General features: G+C 38.9%; 1 protein-coding gene and 1 pseudogene across 4 annotated transcripts in view; both read right to left on the bottom strand.

The window, feature by feature from the left end:
* FSTL1 (follistatin like 1) overlaps window positions 1-14,539 on the bottom strand; it is a 164,574-nt gene that overhangs the window by 84,410 nt on the left and 65,625 nt on the right. The window contains exon 3 of one of the 4 annotated variants that reach the window (XM_078352062.1): window positions 9,597-9,769. The exons of 2 other annotated variants lie outside the window; for them this stretch is intronic. The gene's annotated coding sequence lies outside the window, so the exon portion shown is untranslated. The remainder of the gene's footprint in view (window positions 1-9,596; window positions 9,770-14,539) is intronic. One more of the 4 variants, XM_078352063.1, reaches the window with a different exon arrangement.
* Window positions 3,039-3,735, bottom strand: LOC144579599 (cyclin-dependent kinase 2-associated protein 1 pseudogene; annotated as a pseudogene).

The following is a 14,539-nucleotide window of genomic DNA, read 5'->3' as shown; positions in this document are numbered from 1 at the left end:
GGTATATTACCAAATTTCATATGAGACGGGCTCCTCACCTGTGAATTTACAAAGGAATTTGTACAGAACTTGTTCTGTGATTTTTAGATCTCTTAGCTCAATCACAGATATTTAAAATAAGTCAGAATGTGAACACAGAGGAGGATTTGTGGAAGACCATTTAGGAGGTATGTGGTGCTATACTAGAGACCCAAGGGAGGGGTACTGCCTTCTCCTCAAACATAGTGCAATAATAAAAACAAAAAAAAAAAAGCAAAAGAAATCTAGTGCAAGAAGCTTCCTTGGAAGTATGAGGAGAGCTATGGAAGGTGCTCTCTGCACTTAGGGGATATAGGGCAATGGCACCTGATTCCCACCCAAGAAAATGTAGAAGTGGCTATGTTAGTCTTGGCCTGTCGTCCTAATTGAGTGACCTGAACGAATTCTTGCTTTCTTCTAGCAAGAAGAAGCCAGAGGAGAATGCTGTTTTTTTTAGAGGCCATGAAAAAAGTTCTCAGTGACCTCTTGGACGAGACATTATTAGGTACCTTGAACCATGGAATGATGGAAATCTCCATGAAAGTGCCCAGGCAGAGAGTCAGGTTTGACTTCCTGCTTGGCCCAGAGAGCTCTCAGCCACTAGCCAGCATATACTGTTCTTTGACCTTTACCTCTCCTCCCTCCAGCCTGCCCCTTTCTGTCTCTGAAAGAAGTAAAACTGTTGCTAACAAGTAAAGGAGGAAGTGAGTGGAGAGAGCAGACACCAACAACACTCCCTTTCTGGAAAACAGGCAGTTGTCAAGTAGAAGCCTTGCAAGGGAACAGGGAGGAAATTGAAGGGTTGACTAATATGTAGGACTTGATATTTAAACTACCAAATTAAGACTGAGTTTGCCCGTAAAAGTCTGTAAGATTGTCTTTTATCTAAGTGTTAAAAAAAAAAAATATATATACCAGGCTTGCTGGGATATTTTCCAGTGGTAGAAAGCCTTCCCCACTGGATAAAGTTTAGAGATAACACAGGAAACAGAAAACCAAGTTGGATTTCGACTGTGTCACAGTCACACTTGTTCAATGTACTGCTTCTATAAATATCATGAAAACAAAAAGTTATACTTTTAAAAGGTAAAATTTTAAAAACCATGACAATCAAGTAATAAATATAAATGACTTTTAAGATGCATACAAAAAATGGCTGCATGATTTAAATGTGTGAAAGACTCCTTGATCTAGGCTTAAGATTGGCCAGTTGGGTGACTGATGTTGGCTTTAAACCTTGATGGTTCCTTAGTTTAGAGTGAGTGGTGCCCCTGCTTGGTGATGTGACACTGATGGGATACCTTGGCAGTCCACCCCCATTTGGATGCAATCTTAACATGGGAATGGTAACGCCCCTAGACTATCAGGGGTGAGACGATGGGAGCAGTCATTCTTACCATCCCTACTTCTAAAAAGTCATGCTAAAATGTTCAGGACATAAACATCTGAAACATTCATGACAGAGTCTGTTAATTTACGTGGTGTATGTAACCATGTTTCTACCTACTGTGCACAATGTATTTTTTCTGTAATACACATTAAAATAAATAATTATTGAGTTAAAAAAAGGTTCAGCAATAGGTCTCCTGACATCATCCTGCATATTATACTCTCCCAGAATCCTCAGTCCTTGTTTTACCTGGCAGATGCTGTCAGTCACTGAGCTCAGCCCACTGCCTCTTTGGAGGATAAAGCCTCATTTTATGGTTTTCCATTTCTGTCATCTACTCCGGGTTTCAAACCTCTGAACAGCTTCATATTCATTCTTTCTTCAGGATTTCTCTGTATCTCCTTTCAGGTTTTTTTTTTTTTTTTTTTTTGTTGTTGTTGTTTTTGACACAGTGTCTCCCTCTGTTGCTCCACCTCCCAGGTTTAAGCAATTCTCATGCCTCAGCTTCCTGAGTAGCTGGGACCACAGGTGCCTGCCACCACACCTGGCTAATTTCTGTGTTTTAATAGAGACAGGGCTTCACAATGTTGGCCAGGCTGGTCTTGAACTCCTGACCTCAGGTGATCCACCCACATCAGCCTCCCAAAGTGCTGGGGTTACAGGTGTGAGCCACTGCACCTGGCCTCCTTTCAGTTTTATCAATTTTTGCTTTACATAATTTGCAGCTCTGTTGTTTGGTACAAGCACATTAGAATTTCTGTATGTTATTGGTAGATTGACTCTTTTATTAGTGTCCTTCTTTGTCTCTGGCAATTTTCTTTGTTTGGAATCTACTTTATTAATACTGTTAATATTAAGTCTATGTGATTAATATAACCATTTTTGCTTTCCTTTGATTAATGTTTGCATGATAAATCTTTTCCCATCCTTTTACTTTCAACCTACCTATATCATTATATTTAAAGCAAGTGTTTTGCACAGAGCATATAGTTGGGTCATGTTTTTAAAACCAATCTACCAATCTCTTTTAGTTAATGAATTTAGACCATTTGCATTTAATGTAACTGTTCATCTGTTAGGGTCTAATTCTTTATTTTTATTTACTTATTGATAATGAACATAGGCTTTATTACATCAAATAATAAATATACGTAAATATGTAAACAGTGTTAGTCATTTTTAAATATGTTTTGATGAACCTACAGCGAACACAGAACTAAAATCTGCAAACAGTCTTAATACAAAAATAGTCAAGTTTAGTTGGTTACTCTTTCTTCTGGATATATAACTTGTGCATCTTTAATTTCCAAGTATTGATAGTGATGCAATGCTTAAGTGAAAAAGAAGGTATAGAGAATGTATACTGTATGGCAAAGCAGGGACTGGCTACTAAGTAAGGAGTGCTATCAGTATTCATCAAAAATAAAATTCTTATAGGTGTATTACTTTATGGAATGAAACAAAAAACAATTAGGATTGCATGAATGTATTTGAAAGAGAAGATTAAAGTCCACCACTGGTATCTTGGAGCATCTTTTAAATCAATGCTTTAAAACTCTGAGAATCTCTGACTACTTAAAATGCAAATCCTAAACAACTCCAAAATCTTTTCTAGTTTCAAAGCCTACTGAACTAGGGGAAAGAAACCAGGAGGAAAAACCAAATGGCTACCATTTTGAAAACATGTTTCATCTGAACAGCGGAGATGGAACTGTAACTTCCTAGCTTGTAAAAAGATGGAATACCTCGCAAAGCCAAGAAGGTGGTTAGAATCTGGCATTCCATTCTGTTCTAGCCAAACACTCCCAAACTAGTGCTTTAGCACAAATGATAACTCTTCATTGTGCTCTTGCTCCCTGTGTAGGTGGGTCTGATCACTCCCATAGCCCTTGGATGATGGCCAGCAGTTTAGCACATTTGCTTTGTGGGCACTAGACTGTTTCCAGTTCCCTGGGTATAGCCTAGGGATGGTGGCTCTTAGTCACTCAGCAACTGGTGGTACAGTGAGAATGATACCATGTGGGCAGAAGGTGACATAGAAGGTGACAAACCCTCAGCTGAGTTGAGGGAGGTGGTGGGCATTTTCAAGGTCCAGTTTAGTTTGTATGACATTCTTTTACCTCCATTCCCAGTAGATTTAAAAATATATATGCACAGAATGGTGCTGAAAACTGTGGATGTCTTCCAGAAGCCCATAGAATTTTGGGCTTGGGGTTAGAAGCTGAAAACCCTGGAAATGATCCAGAGTGATCTGTTCCCTGTTGTGTACACAGCAGAACAGGACACTTTGGCTCGTGGCTTCCTAATCATCCATCTGTCCTCCAGAAAAGACACAATAGGACAGTGAGACACACAGATGTACACGTGCACACATGTGCACACACATGCTCTAACATATTTGAACAAGACTAATAGAAAATTGAAATGAAATGGATTGAATATAGGAAAGGGTACACAAAGAATTTATTAGAAGGAATGGCGTGGGACAGTTAGCATTTATTGATCACCCACTATGTGTCAGACATTCCATTACCTCATTTAATTATTTTCTTCTTATTTTTCATGAACAAATAAAAATTATATACATTTATGGTATAAAATATGGTATTTTGAAGAATGTACATTGTGAAAGGGCTAAATAAAGCTAATTAACATACATGTTACCTCACATACTTAAAATCTACTCTGTTAGCAATTTTCAAGTATCCAATACATTGGTCTTAAATTTAGTCACCATGTTGTAAAATAGATCTCAAATCATTTAATTTTTCAAGTTGGTATTATTACTCTCCTTTTACAAGTAAGTAAACTGAGGCTCAAGGAGATTAAATAGTTTGTCTAATGTCACATCTAATAACTGGCAGAGCCCAAATTCAAACCTTAATTTGTCGGATTTGAAAAGCTTTCACTTTGCTGCCTATCTCTCATGCAAGAAGGTGGAGCTTGGGGGACTTGGCATTAGGAAATTAGGTAACCGAGATGGTTGGTCAAGCCCATGAGGTGGCCACAGAGGATGGATATGGCTGGATTTCACTGTCTTCCTCCACCCCTCCTATTCTCATAGTTATGATATGCATTGCCTCAGAGTTGCCGCCTTCTTTCTTCCCAGGATGAACTTTAACAATTTTTTTTAATTAACAGAAAATACTTTTAATAACCAAATAATTATAGGGTACAATGTGATATTTTGTATGTATTGTATACATTTGAGAAAGATTAATCAAACTAATTAATATATCTACCTCACCAACTTATTTTTCTTGGGAGATGAATAATGAAGAGACAATAAAATAGTTAAAACTCTATTCTTTTAGCAGTTTTGGAATGTATTATACATTATTAACTGTGGTCACCTACCATACAGTACAATAGTTCACTAAAACTTATCTCTCCAGTCTAACTGAAACTTGGTAGTTTTTGGCAATTCACTTGTCTGTTTCCTTATCCCTCCTCCTGCCCCAGCCTCTGATAACCACCTTCTATTCTTTGTTTCTATGAAATTGGCTTTTTCCAATTTTACATGTAAGTGAAATCACAGTATTTTGTTTTTCTGTGCCTGGCTCATTTCACTTAATATAAATTCCTCCAGTTCCATCCATGTTGCTGTGAATAACAGAATTTCCTTCTTTTTGAAGGTTGTATAATATTCCATTGTATATATATGCCACCATTGCTGTATCTATTCATCCTTTGATGGACACTTAGTTTGAATCCATATCTTGGCTATTGTGAATAATGCTGAAAAGAATATGGTAGTGCAGGCATCTCCTAAATATACTAATTTCAATTTCTTTGGATATATACCCAGAAACAGGATCACTGGATCATAGGGTCATTCTATTTTTAGGTTTTTGTTTGCTTGTTTGTTTTTGAGATGGACTTTCACTCTTGTCACATAGGCTGGAATGCAATGGTGAGATCTCAGCTCACTGCAACCTCTGCCTTCTGGGTTCAAGTGACCCCCCAGCCTTAGCCTCCTGAGTAGCTGAAATTATAGAAGCCTGCCACCATGCCCTGATAATTTTGGTATTTTTAGCAGAGATGGGGTTTCATCATGTTGGCCAGGCTGGACTCAAACTCCTGACCCCAGGTGACCTGCCCACCTCAGGATCCCAAAGTGCCAGAATTACCGGCATGAGCCACCACGTTCAGCCTTATTTTTAGTGTTTTTTTTTTTTTGTGGCACCTCCATACTATTTTCCAAAATGGCTGTACTAATTTACATTCCCAACAACAGTATACAAGGGTTCCCTTTTCTTCACATCTTCACCAACCCTTATAATCATTCAGCTTTTTGATAATAATCATTTTAACAGGCGTGAGGTTATATATCGCATTGTGGTTTTAATTTGCATTTCCCTGATAGTTAGATATGTTTGAACATTTTTTTTCATATGTCTGTTGGGCACTCGTATCTTTCTTTGAAAAATGTCTGTTCAGACTTTTTGCCCGTTTTAAAATCAAGTTATGTGTTTTCTTGTTGTTGAGTTATTTGAGTTCCTTATATATTTTTGGATATTAACCCTCTATCAGATGTATGGTTTGCAAATATTTTCTCCCAGTCCATGGGTTGTCTCTTCACTTAATTGTTGCCTTTGCTGTGCTTTTCAGTTTGATGCAATCCCATTTGTCTATTTTCACTTTTGTTGCCTGTGTTTTTGGAAGGATAAACTTGTATTTCAAGGTAAAATACTGAACTCAGTTCTGCTCTCATCTTAGATCTGAAGGGAGTTGGCCAGATCTCCTCTTCTTGAGGGTACATGACTAAGAGAGATGGGAGGGGGCCCACAGCACAGAGACCCATTGCCAAGAACATCTCAGGGTGGAGAGACCTTTGGAACATTTTTTTCCACTCTGCATCAGAGTAAAACTGATTAGCACTTAATTGGTTTCAGCTGTTCTTAAACATGTTGCATAGAAAACTTCAATGTACTTTGCTAAATTCAATATTCCTTATGGTTAACAGATTGAAAGCCAAAACATCCTTGAAGAAAACACCAGAAATCAGTGCTTTAGATCACACTGAGTTGTTTGCTATTGGTCACCCACTTGGAATGTTCTGGGAATGCTAAGTACTTTGGATTAGATATATTCAGAAAAGAAACAAATCTGTGTCTGGTAAGACTGTTGGGTAGAGAGCTGCCTAGGAATCAAGACATCTATGTTGCAGTTCCAGCTCTCCCTGCACAGCCATGTAATTCTGGGAAAACCTCCTCACCTCTCTGTATTATATTCAGGTTTCTAATATAGAAAATGAGGAGATGAGCTCAGTGATCTCCAAAGTTGCTTTCATCTCTTACATGTGTAATTGATTTGCATCAATCTGATGCTCCACTACAATTCTGGAAAAATGATGGTACAATCATCTCTCCTTTAGCAGTGTGCAGAATGGAAACAGCAATTGTGTCTTGGAACCCAACAAGGAAGAGGTTTCAAATAAAATACACTGGTTAGGGCTTAAACAATATGGCATTTTAGTCTCAAAAGGCCAGAGGATAAAGTCTGGGAAAATCTGACTATTTCACTGTGTGTTCTTGGGCAAGGATACTTCCGTCTCTACCCTTCATATCTCCATCTACAAAATGCAAATAAAGACATCTCCTGTTAATGCAAAAAACTGTTAAGAGGTTCGGTCAAAAGTTAAGTGCAAATCATGGGTATCAGACACTGACGGCTACAGATGGGCTGCAGCTTCAGTAACTGCTCTTTTTCAATCCTCCTTCCTGCTCTTCCCTGCATTCTCTTAAATTGTTCATTCTGCCATTATTTCTCCTGCCTTCTTCTCTCTTGCTGAATCTTCCTGTGTGTTTCCTTTACCAAAACTCATGAATGACCAAGGTGGCAGCTAAAACAGTGAAAAGCTCCAGAGAATTTCTGCTCTGTGGCCAGAGGAAGTCATCTGAAGCCCTGCTTACTATCCACTTGCCTTTCTAGGATGCCCAACTGTTGGTCTCTTACTACCAGACCTCAAATTAGCATTCAACGGGCTAACCTGCAGGCCTAACCCCAAGGCTTGAGGAATTCCTGACTGTTTTCCAGCAGCCCTGGGAGCTTCCTCAATGATCCCCAGGTTATGAGGCTGAATGTGGACTTACTTATGCTTGAGCAGAGAGAAACATCAGGCACTTCCATGGAATGCCTTCCTCATCCCCCAAAGCTAAAGACTTTCCTGGGCTTCCATGAACCTTAATATCAAGATAGCTCAGATTGTTCGACCCATAGCTAGTGCTGCTGAAACCATGGTCACAGGGATCCATAAAAGTCACAAGGCCAAAGCTGGCTAAAGGGAATGCCAGAGCCCTGCTACGAAAGGTAATATTGAAAGAAGAGCTGTTGGCTTTCACTCTGGGAGTTAATGCTTCTCTGGGTGTTAATGCTTTTCATAGATGAAGTTCTATGATGGTTCTCTGGGAGTTAATGCTTTTCATAGATGAAGTACATTTATGTCGGCAATGCAAAAAGTTATGGTATTGAAGGCAAGACCGGATATTGGAAGTTGCAGGCTGTCTGTAAACTTCATGAGGGGTATTGTATCAATGTGGAACTCTTTCCCAGAGCCAAATTATGTATTGGCAATCTGAAGTGAAGGAGAGAGTTGAGTCTTGGTCATTACTCAGTATCTGGGACTGCCAGCCTCGCTAGATTGGAGAATAGGTTAACAGTGTTCTCTTCTTCTAAAAATGGCATATGTGCACCTGAGAGGGAAATAAAGGCTTATAGGCAGCCAGGTCTTCCCAGTCCTTCTTGGTGCCTCTTTACCATACTCAGGGTAAGATTTGCCTGCAAATCAGTGATTCTAAGAAGCAGCACAGCATTTCTCAAGTTTCCTTCTCAGTAAGTAGTGGGACATTTGATCTCTCTGAATGACCCTAGAGAGCCTACTCAGTGCAACAAAGTCCACTGACTACTCCTTAGAATCTGGTTCTCTTGTGATTTTAATTAAAAGCCTACTGAATCTTTCCCTGGCGACTTGGGAATGATACACTATTTCGGGCATCATTCCTGTTGAGTTTACCCATGGTTAGAAATGTAAGGGAGTCCATGGAATAGAAATGAGAGAAGAATTAAAGTTCTTCATAAACACTAAATGCTAGTGTTATTATCATTGTTGGTATCTAATATGCCATAGACCCTCCCCCAGTGGTTCTATTTCCTATGCATTGAGTCAGAGATCAGGGCTCTGTCAGCTGACGACATGTTTATATTCCCCCAGGAGAAGCCCAACCCCATCCTTCTAGATTCATTAGGTCCTAATTCCGCTTTCTCCCCTTAGTCATAGCAACGCCCATACACACTGCCCAGTAAATTCCCCTAACTTCCCAGCTCCGAGACATCTTGAGTTGCAAATGGATGATGGAAGGTCACATACTTTTTGTTTTATTATAAAGTGGAAAAGTGAGGCAGCATTTGTTCTTGCAGTCACTCTGTGCTCCTCAAATGTTGCTCTGGCTCAGGTGTGGGAAAGGAGGGTGTGGTTGGAATTGTGCCTCAAGTCCCACCAAGCTCTTAGGGGAGCCTCTGTTTCTCCTCTACCCTCCTCTTCCAGCCCTTCTAAAGGCCTTTCTTTCTTTCTCTGCCATCCTGTTAGTATGAACAGAGGTAAGCTATTTAATGAGCCAGGCAGCATTATCCAATTTTTATAAATTGAATGATAGAGATTTATGAGAAAACAAGCCATGATTATGAAAAGTGCCAGGAATATTAAGTTCTGCACTGCTGCTTTTGAATTGGCCTTTATTAAAAACTGATTATACTTCTGGGGTCAGTGCTGCTAAAAATATTAAAAATAGACTTGGATATTTGGTACTTTCATTATGCCTATTTTCCCCAGTTATTTGTTTTCAGCCAGATAATCTGATACATCTGAAGATACACTGCACTTGCCATAGGCTGTAAACTTTATTTTCAGCTGCTGCATTCTGGAAACCCAAGATATTCAGAACATTGTTATTTACACTGAGAAAAAAAGATTTTCTTTTAATGAATCAGGTTTACTTTAGCAGTAATTCAGTCAGCTGGAACAAATCTGCATTTTCCCGATATTTTTAGTGGTGGCAAAATTATGAGAACTACTCTATCCCATAATTACACATTCAGATATTGTACTGTCAAAAAACATCAATTAAGAAAAAACAATGAAATGAAACAGATAAATCTGAGAAACCTCTCTTCTTCCCCTGCCACTCACCTTGCCCCTTTTCTGGCTATGTGAGCATTAGCAGTTTCACTGTTGTCCAGGAGAGTTTAAATTTTACTTCTTGTTAGGGTGACTACTACGAACTCCTCCCTGACTGAAGATTTTGTGTTCTGAAGTCATTGTATTCTTAGGCTGTGGTCCAAAGTGACTTCATTTTCTGGCTGCTGGGATTTAAGAGAGACTTAATGTAAGAACTGCAGTTTTGTGTGCCTGATTTATATTAAATAGGACTGAACCATGTGTTAAGATCTCCAGCAAATTTCTCCAAAATTTGAATTAAGTATTGCAGAGCTCTACTTGGCCAACGATGAAGTTAATTAAAATGTACATTACAGATCTGATAAATGTAATGAATTGGCATTGGGCAGGTACAGGAACAGCTACTAAAACTCCAAAAATAACAGTTCTTGGAGAACAGTTCTCAATCTCAAATAACACATCAAAATTAATTTTAGCTGCGTGAAGACATTGACATGAGAACCATTTCAGATTTTGAAAAAAATGGGTTTGAATGGAATGGCAAAAGCAATTCTAGAGTTTCAAAAAGGAAATGAAGAGTTTATTAACTGAGAGCCTGTCCATTAAGAATGAATGCAGCCATCTTAGCAACTAACACCAAGCCATCCAGTAACTGACACCCCTGTGAACCAGAAAGTCAGCACTCCTGGGAGATCCTGCACTACAAGAAAATTGTCACTTAAAAGTTATCACTCAAGGTAGTTACTCCTGCCTTGAGGATGAAAATTAAAATGTTTCAGAAGTCATCTAATAGAGGATCCAAGATGTACAAAACAGATTTTTTGTAGAAAGGAGTTCAGTGCAACATTACTTATCAGAGTGAGAAATCAGAAACAGCCAAAGAGACAGAAAGTAGAGGATTGGTTAAACAAATTATGATACATTCACACAATCGAATACTATGCAACTATAAAATAATGTTATGCTGCAGTCATATTAAAGTTCATAAGAAAATTTTATAATAATATATTATTAATTATTATCTAAAAAGAGAAAAAAGCAGGCTGTAACATAGTAGACTCCAAAATTTAATATCCATAAGGCAGGGCCAAAATATCTGACTTTTTTTTCTTCTCTACCATTTCTATATTTCCTTACTAATCAAGGAAAGAACAATAAATGTCATAAAAAGACACTTCATTTGCAAGTCTGCTGAGAGATAGCATATTATTTAATTTCTTATTTTTGACTAGAACTTACTTGGTGTTTCAGAAATGCATCTACTTCTTACATTTCTCATCAATTAAAAAAAATCTGTCATTTACTATCATATTTGGAAGCCTTGTGCTTTCTACTTAGGCAATATTTTGGGAAAATTAAATGTGATTGTGCCAAAGTCATAAAAAATGGCCTTAATTTTGTTTCAGTGAAGTATCTTCAAAATTTGTTAAATGGTGTTAATAAGCTGTTAAATTGGTCAAGAGGCCACAAGGCCTGCAATAAAACAGCTCTTTATTACTGCAAAAAATCTTCACGGACAAACTCCAACCTCAAAGCAACATGAAAATCCCAGAAACTGAAAAGAAGACACAAATGCTAAGTCAGGGTGCTCCCTTAAGCAGAATACAGATCAAACTACTTGACTGAAGATGCAGAATAGAGGATTCCACTAGTAATACTGTGTGCTAGGGAAAGATCAGGCCTTAGGTCAATATATTCTTGTGTAGGAGGAGCCCTGTCCACTGCAACTTCACAGCAAAAATGAGAATGACTCTTCATTAGATGATAAATTCCATAAGCTCTGTTATGCAAGAAAGTCAGGAAACCGTGTTATTGTACTAGCTGCCTCCCATTTGAGACACGTGTGTTGAGGGAAACCGCATTTGAAAAACTACAAAATCTCAGTGATCTCACTTCATCTCTCTTTCTATTACACATACACACACATGCACGCACGCACACACGCACGCACTCTCCCAGGAGTACTGACTTTCTGGTTCACAGGGGTGTCAGTTACTGGATGGCTTGGTGTTAGTTGCTAAGATGGCTGCGTTCATTCTTTTTTTTTTTTTTTGAGACGGAGTTTCGCTCTTGTTACCCAGGCTGGAGTGCATGGCGCGATCTCGGCTCACCGCAACCTCTGCCTCCTGGGTTCAGGCAATTCTGCCTCAGCCTCCCGAGTAGCTGGGATTACAGGCGCGCGCCACCATGCCCAGCTAATTTTTTGTATTTTTAGTAGAGACGGGGGTTTCACCATGTTGACCAGGATGGTCTTGATCTCTTGACTTCGTGATCCACCCGCCTCGGCCTCCCAAAGTGCTGGGATTACAGGCTTGAGCCACTGCGCCCGGCCTGCTGCGTTCATTCCTAATGCACACACACGGCAGGGGAGAGACATTTTAAGATCATAGATTATAATGGCAATAGCTACATTCTCAGTGTTCTCTCCTGTCGCATCTCTCTTTTTCATTTTTTGTTTTTGTTCATTTGGTTTTTTTTTTTGAGACAGACTTGTTACCCAGGCTGGAGTGCAATGGCAGATCTCGGCTCACCACAACCTCCGCCTCCTGGGTTCAGGCAATTCTCCTGCCTCAGCCTCCTGAGTAGCTGGGATTACAGGCACGCGCCACCATGCCCAGCTAATTTTTTGTATTTTCAGTAGAGACGGGGTTTCACCAGGTTGACCAGGATGGTCTCAATCTCTTGACCTTGTGATCCACCCTCCTCGGCCTCCCAAAATGCTGGGATTACAGGCTTGAGCCACCCGGTCTTGTTTGTTTTTTAAGATCAGATTTATTTGGAGAAAACAAAATACAACAACCCAAAGGATGGGATTTTATATCTCAAGACATCTCCCAAGTAATAAGTCTACAGATAATAAATCATTTTCATAGAAGATATGTTTATACAAATTTTACATGTATTTACAAGTGGGACATTAATCCCCATTTCTATTTTAACAGGGGTGCAAGGTAGGGGAGAGGGAAGAACAGTTTTGGATACAACTATTTGGAAGGAGAGTAGACAAGAGGAGGGCAAACCCTAACTTTTCATATCTACAGTCAATTAAAAAAAAAACTTTTCAATCTTCAGTATCTTATTAAAAGCCCACTTCTTACCTACTAGCCAATCCACCTTCTTACCTACTAGCCAATTATTTAAATTCACTTGGTACACACCTTTGTCCACTGGGTAAATTATATTCATTATGCCCACTGCTGTGGAACTCATAAACCAACAGCTGTGCATGGCTAAACAGGGCCTAATGTAGGACTGATGGGAGAAGTGCTTGCAAAGCAAGATCCAGGTGTCATTTCTCTGCTAATAGCAGCTACCAAGCTGATCCCTACAAAAATGCACATAAAAGCAGGCAAGTTTAGCTATTCTGTTGCAAGAGAAACCAGGACCTTGTTAAATAGTTCTGTTACCATTTATTCTCTCAAGGGAGGCTTAAAAAAAGAAAAGAAAGAAAAACAACACATTGGTTTGGCCACCTTATAAATGCAACAAGTATTGGTGTGGCATTTCAGTGGAGAAGGAAACATGGGAGGGGAAAAAAACCGATCAAGGTTGTAAGAAAGGCACCCAGTTTAACTGTCACTGTCCCTATTTATCCACCATTATTCACCACCCAAGACCATCCATTATTCTAGAGCACTTTGATCTATAAAACAGGGTCAAAGTATCAGGAGCAGGCAAGGAGTGAGAACCAAAGAAACCGATTTGCTTGAGAAAAGTGATTCTTCCTTTCATAGCTCTCCATGGCTGAGAGAGAAAATGCCCAAGAGATTATCTATGTGACTTAGAGACTGCTTTTTGGGAGGTTAAGAGTAGCAAGAAGAACATAAGATGATGATAAGAATACAAATTTTTAAAGTTTCAAGGTTTCAACAGAATATGGATCTATTCGAACTTTCAAAAACGTCCTGTCACATCTTTCTTCCCATGACCTGGAGCTCCTCCTTTTCCCAGGCATTCATATTTCTTACCTCCTCCCCATCCCCTACACAAATTTGATTGCATGAAGGATATTAGGGTGGCATTGCTTTCTGCTTCTGGTCCTCGTTGCCTAAGTTGCATGCTATAGGGAAAGAGGCAGCAGTAACTCTAGGCCACAGAGGTGTGGCTGGCTGCTCTTGCAGGTGCTTGGTACACATACCATGGAATTAAGGAGTCCCAGAGTAGGGATGGGAGAGAAAAGGTTAACAACGTGAGCAGGATCAGCTGGATATAGCAGTCTAAGTTGAAAGCTTTTTTTTTCCTTTATCACTTTAAAGACCGCTTTCTTCATTGCTTTGTAGCATTTAGTGTTGCTGCTAACAAGTCTCATAGTGTTGATAGTCTGTTTTCTTCCTGGCACATGTAAGAGTTCCTTTTATTCTTTATGTTCTAAGTCTCATTACAATGTTCCTAAGTGGGAATTTACTTTTATTTATTCTTCTGGTATTAAGAGAGAACTTTTGATCTGAGATTTAGGTCTTTTAAACTGGATAATTCTTAGAACAAAAGCTTTTATGTTAAGCACCTTATGTTACTTCTCTGTCATTCTTTTCATTCTTTTTCTGGACTCATATGCATGTAACCACTCGTTCAGGTATTTTAACTCTGTCTTTCTGTGTTGAATTTAGTGTGAACTCCTTCCTATGATCTTCCTGGTCAGGAGAACTTCCCCTACTGGGTCTAGAGTTCAGTCCATCTATTAAGTATTTTTAAAAATATCAAGGGCTATATTTCTACTCAAAGTGTTCTATTTGGTTATTTTTGCATATTTATCTGTTCTTGCTTCATTTATGCTTATTTTAGTTCTGTGATGGCTAATTCTTTTTATAACAGTTATTCTCTTATAGGTCTCTTTAAGCTTCCTTGTTTTAACCAATTTGTCACTCTGTTCATTAAAATTAATTTCCTTCTGGAGTGAATTCATGTTCATATTTTATTGACTGTATTTTTTCAGGATAAGATTTCATGAATTTTGC

The sequence above is a fragment of the Callithrix jacchus genome, chromosome 15, assembly GCF_049354715.1.
Source record: "Callithrix jacchus isolate 240 chromosome 15, calJac240_pri, whole genome shotgun sequence".
Taxonomy (NCBI): domain Eukaryota; kingdom Metazoa; phylum Chordata; class Mammalia; order Primates; family Cebidae; genus Callithrix; species Callithrix jacchus.
Note: the sequence above shows the minus strand (reverse complement) of the source record. Positions and strands in the feature narration are given on the sequence as shown.